This window comes from Lagopus muta, unplaced genomic scaffold (genome assembly GCF_023343835.1).
Source record: "Lagopus muta isolate bLagMut1 unplaced genomic scaffold, bLagMut1 primary scaffold_91, whole genome shotgun sequence".
Taxonomy (NCBI): Eukaryota; Metazoa; Chordata; class Aves; order Galliformes; family Phasianidae; genus Lagopus; species Lagopus muta.
The window spans coordinates 75,966-95,310 of NW_026040270.1; the positions used below are offsets into that span (position 1 = coordinate 75,966).

General features: G+C 30.3%; 1 long non-coding RNA gene across 1 annotated transcript; it reads right to left on the minus strand.

The window, feature by feature from the left end:
• Positions 1-542: 542 nt before the first annotated feature.
• Positions 543-8,358, minus strand: LOC125687841 (uncharacterized). Its single transcript, XR_007374438.1, has 3 exons — positions 8,147-8,358; positions 5,680-5,761; positions 543-791 (listed from the first exon to the last, which is right to left on the minus strand). It is a non-coding gene; the product is annotated as an uncharacterized LOC125687841 (long non-coding RNA).
• Between the last annotated feature and the right edge of the window lie 10,987 nt (positions 8,359-19,345).

A 19,345-nucleotide genomic window follows, 5' to 3' on the forward strand; every position in this document is an offset into this window, starting at 1 on the left:
CCTGTTTTTAACCTTAAATATCGCTTATTTTCATAGAAATCCCTGTTTTTCCCCTAAAATATCGCTTATTTTCATAGAAATCCCTGTTTTTCCCCTAAAATATCACTTATTTTCATGGAAATCCCTGTTTTTCCCCTTAAATATCGCTGATTTTCATAGAAATCCCTGTTTTTCCCCTAAAATATCGCTGATTTTCATAGAAATCCCGGTTTTTAACTTTAAATATCGCTTATTTTCATAGAAATCCCTGTTTTTAACCTTAAATATCGCTTATTTTCATAGAAATCCCTGTTTTTCCCCTAAAATATCGCTTATTTTCATCGAAATCCCTCTTTTTCCCCTAAAATATCGCTTATTTTCATAGAAATCCCTGTTTTTAACCTTAAATATCGCTTATTTTCATAGAAATCCCTGTTTTTCCCCTAAAATATCGCTTATTTTCATCGAAATCCCTCTTTTTCCCCTAAACTATCGCTTATTTTCATAGAAATCCCTGTTTTTAACCTTAAATATCGCTGATTTTCATAGAAATCCCTGTTTTTCCCCTAAAATATTGCTTATTTTCATAGAAATCCCTGTTTTTCACCTTAAATATCGCTTATTTTCATAGAAATCCCTGTTTTTCCCCTAAACTATCGCTTATTTTCATAGAAATCCCTGTTTTTAACCTTAAATATCGCTTATTTTCATAGAAATCCCTGTTTTTCCCCTTAAATATCGCTTATTTTCATAGAAATCCCCGTTTTTAACCTTAAATATCGCTTATTTTCATAGAAATCCCTGTTTTTCCCCTAAAATATCGCTTATTTTCATAGAAATCCCTGTTTTTAACCTTAAATATCGCTGATTTTCATAGAAATCCCTGTTTTTAACCCAAAAATATCGCTTATTTTCATAGAAATCCCTGTTTTTAACCTGAAATATCGCTGATTTTCATAGAAATCCCTGTTTTTCCCCTTAAATATCGCTTATTTTCATAGAAATCCCTGTTTTTCCCCTAAAATATCGCTTATTTTCATAGAAATCCCTGTTTTTAACCTTAAATATCGCTGATTTTCATAGAAATCCCTGTTTTTAACCCAAAAATATCGCTTATTTTCATAGAAATCCCTGTTTTTAACCTGAAATATCACTGATTTTCATAGAAATCCCTGTTTTTCCCCTTAAATATCGCTTATTTTCATAGAAATCCCTGTTTTTCCCCTAAAATATCGCTTATTTTCATAGAAATCCCTGTTTTTAACCTTAAATATCGCTGATTTTCATGGAAATCCCTGTTTTTCCCCTAAAATATCCCTTATTTTCATAGAAATCCCTGTTTTTAACCTTAAATATCGCTTATTTTCATAGAAATCCCTGTTTTTAACCTTAAATATCGCTTATTTTCATAGAAATCCCTGTTTTTCCCCTAAAATATCGCTTATTTTCATAGAAATCCCTGTTTTTTCCCCTAAAATATCGCTTATTTTCATAGAAATCCCTGTTTTTAACCTTAAATATCGCTTATTTTCATAGAAATCCCTGTTTTTAACCCAAAAATATCGCTTACTTTCATAGAAATCCCTGTTTTTCCCCTTAAATATCGCTTTTTTTCATAGAAATCCCTGTTTTTAACCTGAAATATCGCTTATTTTCATAGAAATCCCTGTTTTTCCCCTAAAATATCGCTGATTTTCATAGAAATCCCTGTTTTTAACCTTAAATATCGCTTATTTTCATAGAAATCCCTGTTTTTAACCTTAAATATCGCTTATTTTCATAGAAATCCCTGTTTTTAACCTTAAATATCGCTGATTTTCATAGAAATCCCTGTTTTTAACCTTAAATATCGCTTATTTTCATAGAAATCCCTGTTTTTAACCTTAAATATCGCTTATTTTCATAGAAATCCCTGTTTTTCCCCTACAATATCGCTTATTTTCATAGAAATCCCTGTTTTTCCCCTAAAATATCACTTATTTTCGTAGAAATCCCTGTTTTTCCCCTAAAATATCGCTGATTTTCATAGAAATCCCTGTTTTTAACCTGAAATATCACTTATTTTCTTGGAAATCCCTGTTTTTAACCTGAAATATCGCTTATTTTCATAGAAATCACTCTTTTTCCCCTAAAATATCGCTGATTTTCATAGAAATCCCTGTTTTTCACCTGAAATATCGCTTATTTTCACAGAAATCCCTGTTTTTCCCCTAAAATATCGCTTATTTTCATAGAAATCCCTGTTTTTCCCCTAAAATATCGCTTATTTTCATAGAAATCCCTGTTTTTAACCTTAAATATCGCTTATTTTCATAGAAATCCCTGTTTTTAACCTTAAATATCGCTGATTTTCATGGAAATCCCTGTTTTTCCCCTTAAATATCGCTTATTTTCATAGAAATCCCTGTTTTTAACCTTAAATATCGCTGATTTTCATAGAAATCCCTGTTTTTAACCTGAAATATCGCTGATTTTCATAGAAATCCCTGTTTTTAACCTGAAATATCGCTGATTTTCATAGAAATCCCTGTTTTTCCCCTAAAATATCACTTATTTTCATAGAAATCCCTGTTTTTCCCCTAAAATATCACTTATTTTCATGGAAATCCCTGTTTTTCCGCTAAAATATCGCTGATTTTCATAGAAATCCCTGTTTTTAACCTTAAATATCGCTTATTTTCATAGAAATCCCTGTTTTTAACCTTAAATATCGCTGATTTTCATAGAAATCCCTCTTTTTCCCCTAAAATATCGCTTATTTTCATAGAAATCCCTGTTTTTAACCTTAAATATCGCTTATTTTCATAGAAATCCCTGTTTTTAACCTTAAATATCGCTTATTTTGTTAGAAATCCCTGTTTTTCCCCTAAAATATCGCTTATTTTCATAGAAATCCCTGTTTTTCACCTTAAATATCGCTTATTTTCATAGAAATCCCTGTTTTTCCCCTAAAATATCGCTTATTTTCATAGAAATCCCTGTTTTTAACCTGAAATATCGCTTATTTTCATAGAAATCCCTGTTTTTCCCCTTAAATATCGCTTATTTTCATAGAAATCCCTGTTTTTCCCCTAAAATATCACTTATTTTCATGGAAATCCCTGTTTTTCCCCTTAAATATCGCTGATTTTCATAGAAATCCCTGTTTTTCCCCTAAAATATCGCTGATTTTCATAGAAATCCCGGTTTTTAACTTTAAATATCGCTTATTTTCATAGAAATCCCTGTTTTTAACCTTAAATATCGCTTATTTTCATAGAAATCCCTGTTTTTCCCCTAAAATATCGCTTATTTTCATCGAAATCCCTCTTTTTCCCCTAAAATATCGCTTATTTTCATAGAAATCCCTGTTTTTAACCTTAAATATCGCTTATTTTCATAGAAATCCCTGTTTTTCCCCTAAAATATCGCTTATTTTCATCGAAATCCCTCTTTTTCCCCTAAACTATCGCTTATTTTCATAGAAATCCCTGTTTTTAACCTTAAATATCGCTGATTTTCATAGAAATCCCTGTTTTTCCCCTAAAATATTGCTTATTTTCATAGAAATCCCTGTTTTTAACCTTAAATATCGCTTATTTTCATAGAAATCCCTGTTTTTAACCTTAAATATCGCTTATTTTCATAGAAATCCCTGTTTTTAACCTTAAATATCGCTTATTTTCATAGAAATCCCTGTTTTTCCCCTTAAATATCGCTTATTTTCATAGAAATCCCTGTTTTTAACCTTAAATATCGCTGATTTTCATGGAAATCCCTGTTTTTCCCCTAAAATATCGCTTATTTTCATAGAAATCCCTGTTTTTAACCTTAAATATCGCTTATTTTCATAGAAATCCCTGTTTTTCCCCTAAAATATCGCTTATTTTCCTAGAAATCCCTGGTTTTCCCCTTAAATATCGCTGATTTTCATAGAAATCCCTGTTTTGAACCTTAAATATCGCTTATTTTCATAGAAATCCCTGTTTTTAACCTTAAATATCGCTTATTTTCATAGAAATCCCTGTTTTTAACCCAAAAATATCGCTTACTTTCATAGAAATCCCTGTTTTTAACCTTAAATATCGCTTTTTTTCATAGAAATCCCTGTTTTTAACCTTAAATATCGCTTATTTTCATAGAAATCCCTGTTTTTCCCCTAAAATATCGCTGATTTTCATAGAAATCCCTGTTTTTAACCTTAAATATCGCTTATTTTCATAGAAATCCCTGTTTTTCCCCTAAAATATCGCTTTTTTTCATAGAAATCCCTGTTTTTAACCTTAAATATCGCTTATTTTCATAGAAATCCCTGTTTTTAACCTGAAATATCGCTTATTTTCATAGAAATCCCTGTTTTTCCCCTAAAATATCGCTTATTTTCATAGAAATCCCTGTTTTTCCCCTAAAATATCGCTTATTTTCATAGAAATCCCTGTTTTTAACCTTAAATATCGCTTATTTTCATAGAAATCCCTGTTTTTAACCTTAAATATCGCTTATTTTCATAGAAATCCCTCTTTTTCACCTAAAATATCGCTGATTTTCATAGAAATCCCTGTTGTTCCCCTACAATATCGCTTATTTTCATAGAAATCCCTGTTGTTCCCCTAAAATATCACTTATTTTCATGGAAATCCCTGTTTTTCCCCTAAAATATCGCTGATTTTCATAGAAATCCCTGTTTTTCACCTGAAATATCGCTTATTTTCACAGAAATCCCTGTTTTTCCCCTAAAATATCGCTGATTTTCATAGAAATCCCTGTTTTTCCCCTAAAATATCGCTTATTTTCATAGAAATCCCTCTTTTTCACCTAAAATATCGCTGATTTTCATAGAAATCCCTGTTTTTCCCCTTAAATATCGCTGATTTTCATAGAAATCCCTGTTTTTCCCCTTAAATATCGCTTATTTTCATAGAAATCCCTGTTTTTAACCTTAAATATCGCTGATTTTCATGGAAATCCCTGTTTTTCCCCTAAAATATCGCTTATTTTCATAGAAATCCCTGTTTTTAACCTTAAATATCGCTTATTTTCATAGAAATCCCTGTTTTTAACCTTAAATATCGCTGATTTTCATAGAAATCCCTGTTTTTAACCTTAAATATCGCTTATTTTCATAGAAATCCCTGTTTTGAACCTTAAATATCGCTTATTTTCATAGAAATCCCTGTTTTTAACCTTAAATATCGCTTATTTTCATAGAAATCCCTGTTTTTAACCCAAAAATATCGCTTACTTTCATAGAAATCCCTGTTTTTCCCCTAAAATATCGCTTATTTTCATAGAAATCCCTGTTTTTAACCTTAAATATCGCTGATTTTCATAGAAATCCCTGTTTTTAACCTGAAATATCGCTGATTTTCATAGAAATCCCTGTTTTTAACCTTAAATATCGCTTATTTTCATAGAAATCCCTGTTTTTCCCCTTAAATATCGCTGATTTTCATAGAAATCCCTGTTTTTCCCCTTAAATATCGCTGATTTTCATGGAAATCCCTGTTTTTCCCCTAAAATATCCCTTATTTTCATAGAAATCCCTGTTTTTAACCTTAAATATCGCTTATTTTCATAGAAATCCCTGTTTTTAACCCAAAAATATCGCTTACTTTCATAGAAATCCCTGTTTTTAACCTTAAATATCGCTTTTTTTCATAGAAATCCCTGTTTTTAACCTTAAATATCGCTTTTTTTTTCATAGAAATCCCTGTTTTTAACCTTAAATATCGCTTATTTTCATAGAAATCCCCGTTTTTAACCTTAAATATCGCTTATTTTCATAGAAATCCCTGTTTTTCCCCTAAAATATCGCTTATTTTCATAGAAATCCCTGTTTTTCCCCTTAAATATCGCTTATTTTCATAGAAATCCCTGTTTTTAACCTTAAATATCGCTTATTTTCATAGAAATCCCTGTTTTTAACCTTAAATATCGCTGATTTTCATAGAAATCCCTCTTTTTCCCCTAAAATATCGCTTATTTTCATAGAAATCCCTGTTTTTAACCTTAAATATCGCTTATTTTCATAGAAATCCCTGTTTTTAACCTTAAATATCGCTTATTTTCATAGAAATCCCTGTTTTTCCCCTTAAATATCGCTTATTTTCATAGAAATCCCTGTTTTTAACCTTAAATATCGCTGATTTTCATGGAAATCCCTGTTTTTCCCCTAAAATATCGCTTATTTTCATAGAAATCCCTGTTTTTAACCTTAAATATCGCTTATTTTCATAGAAATCCCTGTTTTTCCCCTAAAATATCGCTTATTTTCCTAGAAATCCCTGGTTTTCCCCTTAAATATCGCTGATTTTCATAGAAATCCCTGTTTTGAACCTTAAATATCGCTTATTTTCATAGAAATCCCTGTTTTTAACCTTAAATATCGCTTATTTTCATAGAAATCCCTGTTTTTAACCCAAAAATATCGCTTACTTTCATAGAAATCCCTGTTTTTAACCTTAAATATCGCTTTTTTTCATAGAAATCCCTGTTTTTAACCTTAAATATCGCTTATTTTCATAGAAATCCCTGTTTTTCCCCTAAAATATCGCTGATTTTCATAGAAATCCCTGTTTTTAACCTTAAATATCGCTTATTTTCATAGAAATCCCTGTTTTTCCCCTAAAATATCGCTTATTTTCATAGAAATCCCTGTTTTTAACCTGAAATATCGCTGATTTTCATAGAAATCCCTGTTTTTCCCCTTAAATATCGCTTATTTTCATAGAAATCCCTGTTTTTCCCCTAAAATATCGCTTATTTTCATAGAAATCCCTGTTTTTAACCTTAAATATCGCTGATTTTCATGGAAATCCCTGTTTTTTCCCCTAAAATATCCCTTATTTTCATAGAAATCCCTGTTTTTAACCTTAAATATCGCTTATTTTCATAGAAATCCCTGTTTTTAACCTTAAATATCGCTTATTTTGTTAGAAATCCCTGTTTTTCCCCTAAAATATCGCTTATTTTCATAGAAATCCCTGTTTTTCCCCTAAAATATCGCTTATTTTCATAGAAATCCCTGTTTTTAACCTTAAATATCGCTTATTTTCATGGAAATCCCTGTTTTTAACCCAAAAATATCGCTTACTTTCATAGAAATCCCTGTTTTTCCCCTTAAATATCGCTTATTTTCATAGAAATCCCTGTTTTTAACCTTAAATATCGCTTATTTTCATAGAAATCCCTGTTTTTCCCCTAAAATATCGCTGATTTTCATAGAAATCCCTGTTTTTCCCCTTAAATATCGCTGATTTTCATAGAAATCCCTGTTTTTCCCCTTAAATATCGCTTATTTTCATAGAAATCCCTGTTTTTAACCTTAAATATCGCTGATTTTCATGGAAATCCCTGTTTTTCCCCTAAAATATCGCTTATTTTCATAGAAATCCCTGTTTTTAACCTTAAATATCGCTTATTTTCATAGAAATCCCTGTTTTTAACCTTAAATATCGCTGATTTTCATAGAAATCCCTGTTTTTAACCTTAAATATCGCTTATTTTCATAGAAATCCCTGTTTTGAACCTTAAATATCGCTTATTTTCATAGAAATCCCTGTTTTTAACCTTAAATATCGCTTATTTTCATAGAAATCCCTGTTTTTAACCCAAAAATATCGCTTATTTTCATAGAAATCCCTGTTTTGAACCTTAAATATCGCTTATTTTCATAGAAATCCCTGTTTTTAACCTTAAATATCGCTTACTTTCATAGAAATCCCTGTTTTTCCCCTAAAATATCGCTTATTTTCATAGAAATCCCTGTTTTTAACCTTAAATATCGCTGATTTTCATAGAAATCCCTGTTTTTAACCTGAAATATCGCTGATTTTCATAGAAATCCCTGTTTTTAACCTTAAATATCGCTTATTTTCATAGAAATCCCTGTTTTTCCCCTTAAATATCGCTGATTTTCATAGAAATCCCTGTTTTTCCCCTTAAATATCGCTGATTTTCATGGAAATCCCTGTTTTTCCCCTAAAATATCCCTTATTTTCATAGAAATCCCTGTTTTTAACCTTAAATATCGCTTATTTTCATAGAAATCCCTGTTTTTAACCCAAAAATATCGCTTACTTTCATAGAAATCCCTGTTTTTAACCTTAAATATCGCTTTTTTTCATAGAAATCCCTGTTTTTAACCTTAAATATCGCTTTTTTTTTCATAGAAATCCCTGTTTTTAACCTTAAATATCGCTTATTTTCATAGAAATCCCCGTTTTTAACCTTAAATATCGCTTATTTTCATAGAAATCCCTGTTTTTCCCCTAAAATATCGCTTATTTTCATAGAAATCCCTGTTTTTCCCCTTAAATATCGCTTATTTTCATAGAAATCCCTGTTTTTAACCTTAAATATCGCTTATTTTCATAGAAATCCCTGTTTTTAACCTTAAATATCGCTGATTTTCATAGAAATCCCTCTTTTTCCCCTAAAATATCGCTTATTTTCATAGAAATCCCTGTTTTTAACCTTAAATATCGCTTATTTTCATAGAAATCCCTGTTTTTAACCTTAAATATCGCTTATTTTCATAGAAATCCCTGTTTTTCCCCTTAAATATCGCTTATTTTCATAGAAATCCCTGTTTTTAACCTTAAATATCGCTGATTTTCATGGAAATCCCTGTTTTTCCCCTAAAATATCGCTTATTTTCATAGAAATCCCTGTTTTTAACCTTAAATATCGCTTATTTTCATAGAAATCCCTGTTTTTCCCCTAAAATATCGCTTATTTTCCTAGAAATCCCTGGTTTTCCCCTTAAATATCGCTGATTTTCATAGAAATCCCTGTTTTGAACCTTAAATATCGCTTATTTTCATAGAAATCCCTGTTTTTAACCTTAAATATCGCTTATTTTCATAGAAATCCCTGTTTTTAACCCAAAAATATCGCTTACTTTCATAGAAATCCCTGTTTTTAACCTTAAATATCGCTTTTTTTTCATAGAAATCCCTGTTTTTAACCTTAAATATCGCTTATTTTCCTAGAAATCCCTGTTTTTCACCTGAAATATCGCTTATTTTCATAGAAATCCCTGTTTTTAACCTTAAATATCGCTTATTTTCATAGAAATCCCTGTTTTTCCCCTAAAATATCGCTTTTTTTCATAGAAATCCCTGTTTTTAACCTTAAATATCGCTTATTTTCATAGAAATCCCTGTTTTTAACCTGAAATATCGCTTATTTTCATAGAAATCCCTGTTTTTCCCCTAAAATATCGCTTATTTTCATAGAAATCCCTGTTTTTCCCCTAAAATATCGCTTATTTTCATAGAAATCCCTGTTTTTAACCTTAAATATCGCTTATTTTCATAGAAATCCCTGTTTTTAACCTTAAATATCGCTTATTTTCATAGAAATCCCTCTTTTTCACCTAAAATATCGCTGATTTTCATAGAAATCCCTGTTGTTCCCCTACAATATCGCTTATTTTCATAGAAATCCCTGTTGTTCCCCTAAAATATCACTTATTTTCATGGAAATCCCTGTTTTTCCCCTAAAATATCGCTGATTTTCATAGAAATCCCTGTTTTTCACCTGAAATATCGCTTATTTTCACAGAAATCCCTGTTTTTCCCCTAAAATATCGCTGATTTTCATAGAAATCCCTGTTTTTCCCCTAAAATATCGCTTATTTTCATAGAAATCCCTCTTTTTCACCTAAAATATCGCTGATTTTCATAGAAATCCCTGTTTTTCCCCTTAAATATCGCTGATTTTCATAGAAATCCCTGTTTTTCCCCTTAAATATCGCTTATTTTCATAGAAATCCCTGTTTTTAACCTTAAATATCGCTTATTTTCATAGAAATCCCTGTTTTACCCCTTAAATATCGCTGATTTTCATAGAAATCCCTGTTTTTAACCTTAAATATCGCTTATTTTCATAGAAATCCCTGTTTTTAACCTTAAATATCGCTTATTTTCATAGAAATCCCTGTTTTTAACCTTAAATATCGCTTATTTTCATAGAAATCCCTGTTTTTAACCTTAAATATCGCTTATTTTCATAGAAATCCCTGTTTTTAACCTTAAATATCGCTGATTTTCATAGAAATCCCTGTTTTTCCCCTAAAATATCACTTATTTTCATGGAAATCCCTGTTTTTCCCCTAAAATATCGCTGATTTTCATAGAAATCCCTGTTTTTAACCTGAAATATCGCTTATTTTCACAGAAATCCCTGTTTTTCCCCTAAAATATCGCTTATTTTCATAGAAATCCCTGTTTTTCCCCTAAAATATCGCTTATTTTCATAGAAATCCCTGTTTTTAACCTTAAATATCGCTTATTTTCATAGAAATCCCTCTTTTTCACCTAAAATATCGCTGATTTTCATAGAAATCCCTGTTTTTCCCCTTAAATATCACTGATTTTCATAGAAATCCCTGTTTTTCCCCTAAAATATCGCTTATTTTCATAGAAATCCCTGTTTTTAACCTTAAATATCGCTTATTTTCATAGAAATCCCTGTTTTTCCCCTTAAATATCGCTTATTTTCATAGAAATCCCCGTTTTTAACCTTAAATATCGCTTATTTTCATAGAAATCCCTGTTTTTCCCCTAAAATATCGCTTATTTTCATAGAAATCCCTGTTTTTAACCTTAAATATCGCTTATTTTCATAGAAATCCCTGTTTTTAACCTGAAATATCGCTGATTTTCATAGAAATCCCTGTTTTTCCCCTTAAATATCGCTTATTTTCATAGAAATCCCTGTTTTTCCCCTAAAATATCGCTTATTTTCATAGAAATCCCTGTTTTTAACCTTAAATATCGCTGATTTTCATGGAAATCCCTGTTTTTCCCCTAAAATATCCCTTATTTTCATAGAAATCCCTGTTTTTAACCTTAAATATCGCTTATTTTCATAGAAATCCCTGTTTTTAACCTTAAATATCGCTTATTTTGTTAGAAATCCCTGTTTTTCCCCTAAAATATCGCTTATTTTCATAGAAATCCCTGTTTTTCCCCTAAAATATCGCTTATTTTCATAGAAATCCCTGTTTTTAACCTTAAATATCGCTTATTTTCATAGAAATCCCTGTTTTTAACCCAAAAATATCGCTTACTTTCATAGAAATCCCTGTTTTTCCCCTTAAATATCGCTTTTTTTCATAGAAATCCCTGTTTTTAACCTGAAATATCGCTTATTTTCATAGAAATCCCTGTTTTTCCCCTAAAATATCGCTGATTTTCATAGAAATCCCTGTTTTTAACCTTAAATATCGCTTATTTTCATAGAAATCCCTGTTTTTCCCCTTAAATATCGCTTATTTTCATAGAAATCCCTGTTTTTAACCTTAAATATCGCTGATTTTCATGGAAATCCCTGTTTTTCCCCTAAAATATCGCTTATTTTCATAGAAATCCCTGTTTTTAACCTTAAATATCGCTTATTTTCATAGAAATCCCTGTTTTTAACCTTAAATATCGCTGATTTTCATAGAAATCCCTGTTTTTAACCTTAAATATCGCTTATTTTCATAGAAATCCCTGTTTTTCCCCTAAAATATCGCTTATTTTCATAGAAATCCCTGTTTTTAACCTTAAATATCGCTTATTTTCATAGAAATCCCTGTTTTTCCCCTAAAATAACGCTTATTTTCATAGAAATCCCTGTTTTACCCCTTAAATATCGCTGATTTTCATAGAAATCCCTGTTTTTAACCTTAAATATCGCTTATTTTCATAGAAATCCCTGTTTTGAACCTTAAATATCGCTTATTTTCATAGAAATCCCTGTTTTTAACCTTAAATATCGCTTATTTTCATAGAAATCCCTGTTTTTAACCCAAAAATATCGCTTACTTTCATAGAAATCCCTGTTTTTCCCCTTAAATATCGCTTTTTTTCATAGAAATCCCTGTTTTTAACCTGAAATATCGCTGATTTTCATAGAAATCCCTGTTTTTAACCTTAAATATCGCTTATTTTCATAGAAATCCCTGTTTTTCCCCTACAATATCGCTTATTTTCATAGAAATCCCTGTTTTTCCCCTAAAATATCACTTATTTTCATGGAAATCCCTGTTTTTCCCCTAAAATATCGCTGATTTTCATAGAAATCCCTGTTTTTAACCTGAAATATCACTTATTTTCTTGGAAATCCCTGTTTTTAACCTGAAATATCGCTTATTTTCATAGAAATCACTCTTTTTCCCCTAAAATATCGCTGATTTTCATAGAAATCCTTGTTTTTAACCTTAAATATCGCTTATTTTCACAGAAATCCCTGTTTTTCCCCTAAAATATCGCTTATTTTCATAGAAATCCCTGTTTTTAACCTTAAATATCGCTGATTTTCATAGAAATCCCTGTTTTTAACCTTAAATATCGCTTATTTTCATAGAAATCCCTGTTTTTCCCCTAAAATATCGCTTATTTTCATAGAAATCCCTGTTTTTAACCTTAAATATCGCTTATTTTCATAGAAATCCCTGTTTTTCCCCTAAAATAACGCTTATTTTCATAGAAATCCCTGTTTTACCCCTTAAATATCGCTGATTTTCATAGAAATCCCTGTTTTTAACCTTAAATATCGCTTATTTTCATAGAAATCCCTGTTTTGAACCTTAAATATCGCTTATTTTCATAGAAATCCCTGTTTTTAACCTTAAATATCGCTTATTTTCATAGAAATCCCTGTTTTTAACCCAAAAATATCGCTTACTTTCATAGAAATCCCTGTTTTTCCCCTAAAATATCGCTTTTTTTCATAGAAATCCCTGTTTTTAACCTGAAATATCGCTTATTTTCATAGAAATCCCTGTTTTTAACCTTAAATATCGCTGATTTTCATAGAAATCCCTGTTTTTAACCTTAAATATCGCTTATTTTCATAGAAATCCCTGTTTTTCCCCTTAAATATCGCTTATTTTCATAGAAATCCCTGTTTTTAACCTTAAATATCGCTGATTTTCATGGAAATCCCTGTTTTTCCCCTAAAATATCGCTTATTTTCATAGAAATCCCTGTTTTTAACCTTAAATATCGCTTATTTTCATAGAAATCCCTGTTTTTAACCCAAAAATATCGCTTATTTTCATAGAAATCCCTGTTTTTAACCTTAAATATCGCTTATTTTCATAGAAATCCCTGTTTTTAACCTTAAATATCGCTGATTTTCATAGAAATCCCTGTTTTTAACCTTAAATATCGCTTATTTTCATAGAAATCCCTGTTTTGAACCTTAAATATCGCTTATTTTCATAGAAATCCCTGTTTTTAACCTTAAATATCGCTGATTTTCATAGAAATCCCTGTTTTTAACCTTAAATATCGCTGATTTTCTTAGAAATCCCCGTTTTTAACCTTAAATATCGCTGATTTTCATAGAAATCCCTGTTTTTCCCCTTAAATATCGCTTATTTTCATAGAAATCCCTGTTTTTCCCCTACAATATCGCTTATTTTCATAGAAATCCCTGTTTTTCCCCTAAAATATCACTTATTTTCATGGAAATCCCTGTTTTTCCCCTAAAATATCGCTGATTTTCATAGAAATCCCTGTTTTTAACCTGAAATATCACTTATTTTCTTGGAAATCCCTGTTTTTAACCTTAAATATCGCTTATTTTCATAGAAATCCCTGTTTTTCCCCTAAAATATCGCTGATTTTCATAGAAATCCTTGTTTTTAACCTTAAATATCGCTTATTTTCACAGAAATCCCTGTTTTTCCCCTAAAATATCGCTTATTTTCATAGAAATCCCTGTTTTTCCCTAAAATATCGCTTATTTTCATAGAAATCCATGTTTTTAACCTTAAATATCGCTTATTTTCATAGAAATCCCTGTTTTTAACCTTAAATATCGCTTATTTTCATAGAAATCCCTCTTTTTCACCTAAAATATCGCTTATTTTCATAGAAATCCCTGTTTTTCCCCTTAAATATCGCTGATTTTCATAGAAATCCCTGTTTTTCCCCTTAAATATCGCTGATTTTCATAGAAATCCCTGTTTTTCCCCTAAAATATCGCTTATTTTCATAGAAATCCCTGTTTTTAACCTTAAATATCGCTTATTTTCATAGAAATCCCTGTTTTTCCCCTTAAATATCGCTTATTTTCATAGAAATCCCCGTTTTTAACCTTAAATATCGCTTATTTTCATAGAAATCCCTGTTTTTCCCCTAAAATATCGCTTATTTTCATAGAAATCCCTGTTTTTAACCTGAAATATCGCTGATTTTCATAGAAATCCCTGTTTTTAACCTTAAATATCGCTTATTTTCATAGAAATCCCTGTTTTTCCCCTTAAATATCGCTTATTTTCATAGAAATCCCTGTTTTTCCCCTAAAATATCGCTTATTTTCATAGAAATCCCTGTTTTTAACCTTAAATATCGCTGATTTTCATGGAAATCCCTGTTTTTCCCCTAAAATATCCCTTATTTTCATAGAAATCCCTGTTTTTAACCTGAAATATCGCTTATTTTCATAGAAATCCCTGTTTTTAACCTTAAATATCGCTTATTTTGTTAGAAATCCCTGTTTTTCCCCTTAAATATCGCTGATTTTCATAGAAATCCCTGTTTTTCCCCTAAAATATCGCTTATTTTCATAGAAATCCCTGTTTTTCCCCTAAAATATCGCTTATTTTCATAGAAATCCCTGTTTTTAACCCAAAAATATCGCTTACTTTCATAGAAATCCCTGTTTTTCCCCTTAAATATCGCTTTTTTTCATAGAAATCCCTGTTTTTAACCTGAAATATCGCTTATTTTCATAGAAATCCCTGTTTTTCCCCTAAAATATCGCTGATTTTCATAGAAATCCCTGTTTTTAACCTTAAATATCGCTGATTTTCATGGAAATCCCTGTTTTTCCCCTAAAATATCGCTGATTTTCATAGAAATCCCTGTTTTTAACCTTAAATATCGCTGATTTTCATAGAAATCCCTGTTTTTAACCTTAAATATCGCTTATTTTCATAGAAATCCCTGTTTTTCCCCTAAAATATCGCTTATTTTCATAGAAATCCCTGTTTTTAACCTGAAATATCGCTGATTTTCATAGAAATCCCTGTTTTTCCCCTAAAATATCTCTTATTTTCCTAGAAATCCCTGTTTTTAACCTTAAATATCGCTTATTTTCATAGAAATCCCTGTTTTTCCCCTAAAATATCGCTTATTTTCATAGAAATCCCTGTTTTTCCCCTAAAATATCACTTATTTTCATGGAAATCCCTGTTTTTCCCCTAAAATATCGCTTATTTTCATAGAAATCCCTGTTTTTAACCTTAAATATCGCTTATTTTCATAGAAATCCCTGTTTTTAACCTTAAATATCGCTTATTTTCATAGAAATCCCTGTTTTTCCCCTAAAATATCGCTTATTTTCATAGAAATCCCTGTTTTTCCCCTAAAATATCGCTTATTTTCATAGAAATCCCTCTTTTTCCCCTAAAATATCGCTTATTTTCATAGAAATCCCTGTTTTTCCCCTTAAATATCGCTGATTTTCATAGAAATCCCTCTTTTTCCCCTAAACTATCGCTTATTTTCATAGAAATCCCTGTTTTTCCCCTAAAATATCGCTGATTTTCATAGAAATCCCGGTTTTTAACCTTAAATATCGCTTATTTTCATAGAAATCCCTGTTTTTAACCTTAAATATCGCTTATTTTCATAGAAATCCCTGTTTTTAACCTTAAATATCGCTTATTTTCATAGAAATCCCTGTTTTTAACCTGAAATATCGCTTATTTTCATAGAAATCCCTGTTTTTTCCCCTAAAATATCGCTGATTTTCATAGAAATCCCGGTTTTTAACCTTAAATATCGCTTATTTTCATAGAAATCCCTGTTTTTAACCTTAAATATCGCTTATTTTCATAGAAATCCCTGTTTTTAACCTTAAATATCGCTTATTTTCATAGAAATCCCTGTTTTTAACCTTAAATATCGCTTATTTTCATAGAAATCCCTGTTTTACCCCTTAAATATCGCTGATTTTCATAGAAATCCCTGTTTTTAACCTTAAATATCGCTTATTTTCATAGAAATCCCTGTTTTTAACCTTAAATATCGCTTATTTTCATAGAAATCCCTGTTTTTAACCTTAAATATCGCTTATTTTCATAGAAATCCCTTTTTTTCACCTTAAATATCGCTGATTTTCATAGAAATCCCTGTTTTTCCCCTTAAATATCGCTGATTTTCATAGAAATCCCTGTTTTTCCCCTAAAATATCGCTGATTTTCATAGAAATCCCTGTTTTTAACCTTAAATATCGCTTATTTTCATAGAAATCCCTGTTTTTCCCCTTAAATATCGCTGATTTTCATAGAAATCCCTGTTTTTCCCCTTAAATATCGCTTATTTTCATAGAAATCCCTGTTTTTCCCCTAAAATATCGCTGATTTTCATAGAAATCCCTGTTTTTAACCTTAAATATCGCTTATTTTCATAGAAATCCCTGTTTTTAACCTTAAATATCGCTTTTTTTCATAGAAATCCCTTTTTTTAACCTTAAATATCGCTTATTTTCATAGAAATCCCTGTTTTTAACCTTAAATATCGCTTATTTTCATAGAAATCCCTGTTTTTAACCTTAAATATCGCTGATTTTCATAGAAATCCCTGTTTTTAACCTTAAATATCGCTTATTTTCATGGAAATCCCTGTTTTTCCCCTAAAATATCGCTGATATTCATAGAAATCCCTGTTTTTAACCTTAAATATCGCTTATTTTCATGGAAATCCCTGTTTTTCCCCTAAAATATCGCTTATTTTCATGGAAATCCCTGTTTTTCCCCTAAAATATCGCTTATTTTCATAGAAATCCCTGTTTTTCCCCTAAAATATCGCTTATTTTCATAGAAATCCCTGTTTTTAACCTTAAATATCGCTTATTTTCATAGAAATCCCTCTTTTTCCCCTAAACTATCGCTGATTTTCTTAGAAATCCCTGTTTTTAACCTTAAATATCGCTGATTTTCATAGAAATCCCTGTTTTTAACCCAAAAATATCGCTTATTTTCATAGAAATCCCTGTTTTTAACCTTAAATATCGCTTATTTTCATAGAAATCCCTGTTTTTAACCTTAAATATCGCTTATTTTCCTAGAAATCCCTGTTTTTCACCTGAAATATCGCTTATTTTCATAGAAATCCCTGTTTTTAACCTGAAATATCGCTTATTTTCATAGAAATCCCTGTTTTTCCCCTAAAATATCGCTTATTTTCATAGAAATCCCTGTTTTTAACCTTAAATATCGCTTATTTTCATAGAAATCCCTGTTTTTCACCTTAAATATCGCTTATTTTCATAGAAATCCCTGTTTTTAACCTTAAATATCGCTTATTTTCATAGAAATCCCTGTTTTTAACCTTAAATATCACTTATTTTCATAGAAATCCCTGTTTTTCCCCTAAAATATCGCTGATTTTCATAGAAATCCCTGTTTTTAACCTGAAATATCGCTTATTTTCATAGAAATCCCTGTTTTTCCCCTAAAATATCGCTGATTTTCATAGAAATCCCTGTTTTTAACCTGAAATATCGCTTATTTTCATAGAAATCCCTGTTTTTAACCTGAAATATCGCTTATTTTCCTAGAAATCCCTGTTTTTCCCCTAAAATATCGCTTATTTTCATAGAAATCCCTGTTTTTAACCTGAAATATCGCTGATTTTCATAGAAATCCCTGTTTTTCCCCTAAAATATCTCTTATTTTCCTAGAAATCCCTGTTTTTAACCTTAAATATCGCTTATTTTCATAGAAATCCCTGTTTTTAACCTTAAATATCGCTTATTTTCCTAGAAATCCCTGTTTTTAACCTTAAATATCGCTTATTTTCATAGAAATCCCTGTTTTTAACCTTAAATATCGCTTATTTTCCTAGAAATCCATGTTTTTCCCCTTAAATATCGCTTATTTTCATAGAAATCCCTGTTTTTCACCTGAAATATCGCTTATTTTCATAGAAATCCCTGTTTTTAACCTGAAATATCGCTTATTTTCCTAGAAATCCCTGTTTTTAACCTGAAATATCGCTTATTTTCATAGAAATCCCTGTTTTTAACCTTAAATATCGCTTATTTTCATAGAAATCCCTGTTTTTCCCCTTAAATATCGCTTATTTTCATAGAAATCCCTGTTTTTAACCTTAAATATCGCTTATTTTCATAGAAATCCCTGTTTTTAACCTTAAATATCACTGATTTTCATAGAAATCCCTGTTTTTCCCCTAAAATATCGCTTATTTTCATAGAAATCCCTGTTTTTAACCTTAAATATCGCTTATTTTCCTAGAAATCCCTGTTTTTAACCTTAAATATCGCTGATTTTCATGGAAATCCCTGTTTTTCCCCTAAAATATCGCTTATTTTCATAGAAATCCCAGTTTTTCACCTAAAATATCGCTGATTTTCATAGAAATCCCTGTTTTTAACCTTAAATATCGCTTATTTTCATAGAAATCCCTGTTTTTCCCCTAAAATATCGCTTATTTTCATGGAAATCCCTGTTTTTAACCTTAAATATCGCTTATTTTCATAGAAATCCCTGTTTTTAACCTTAAATATCGCTGATTTTCATAGAAATCCCTGTTTTTCCCCTAGAATATCGCTAATTTTCATAGAAATCCCTGTTTTTAACCTTAAGTATCGCTTATTTTCGTAGCGATCCCGGTTTTTCCCCTAAAATATCGCTTATTTTCATAGAAATCCCTGTTTTTAACCTGAAATATCACTTATTTTCCTAGAAATCCCTGTTTTTCCCCTAAAATATCGCTTATTTTCATAGAAATCCCTGTTTTTAACCTTAAATATCGCTTATTTTCATAGAAATCCCTCTTTTTCCCCTAAAATATCGCTGATTTTCATAGAAATCCCTGTTTTTCCCCTTAAATATCGCTTATTTTCATAGAAATCCCTGTTTTTAACCTTAAATATCGCTTATTTTCATAGAAATCCCTGTTTTTCCCCTAAAATATCGCTTATTTTCCTAGAAATCCCTGTTTTTAACCTGAAATATCGCTGATTTTCATAGAAATCCCTGTTTTTAACCTGAAATATCGCTGATTTTCATAGAAATCCCTGTTTTTCCCCTAAAATATCGCTTATTTTCATAGAAATCCCTGTTTTTCCCCTAAAATATCACTTATTTTCCTAGAAATCCCTGTTTTTAACCTGAAATATCGCTTCTTTTCATAGAAATCCCTGTTTTTAACCTGAAATATCGCTTATTTTCATAGAAATCCCTGTTTTTCCCCTAAAATATCGCTTATTTTCATAGAAATCCCTGTTTTTAACCTTAAATATCGCTTATTTTCATAGAAATCCCTGTTTTTCCCCTAAAATATCGCTTATTTTCCTAGAAATTCTTGTTTTTAACCTTAAATATCGCTTATTTTCATAGAAATCCCTGTTTTTA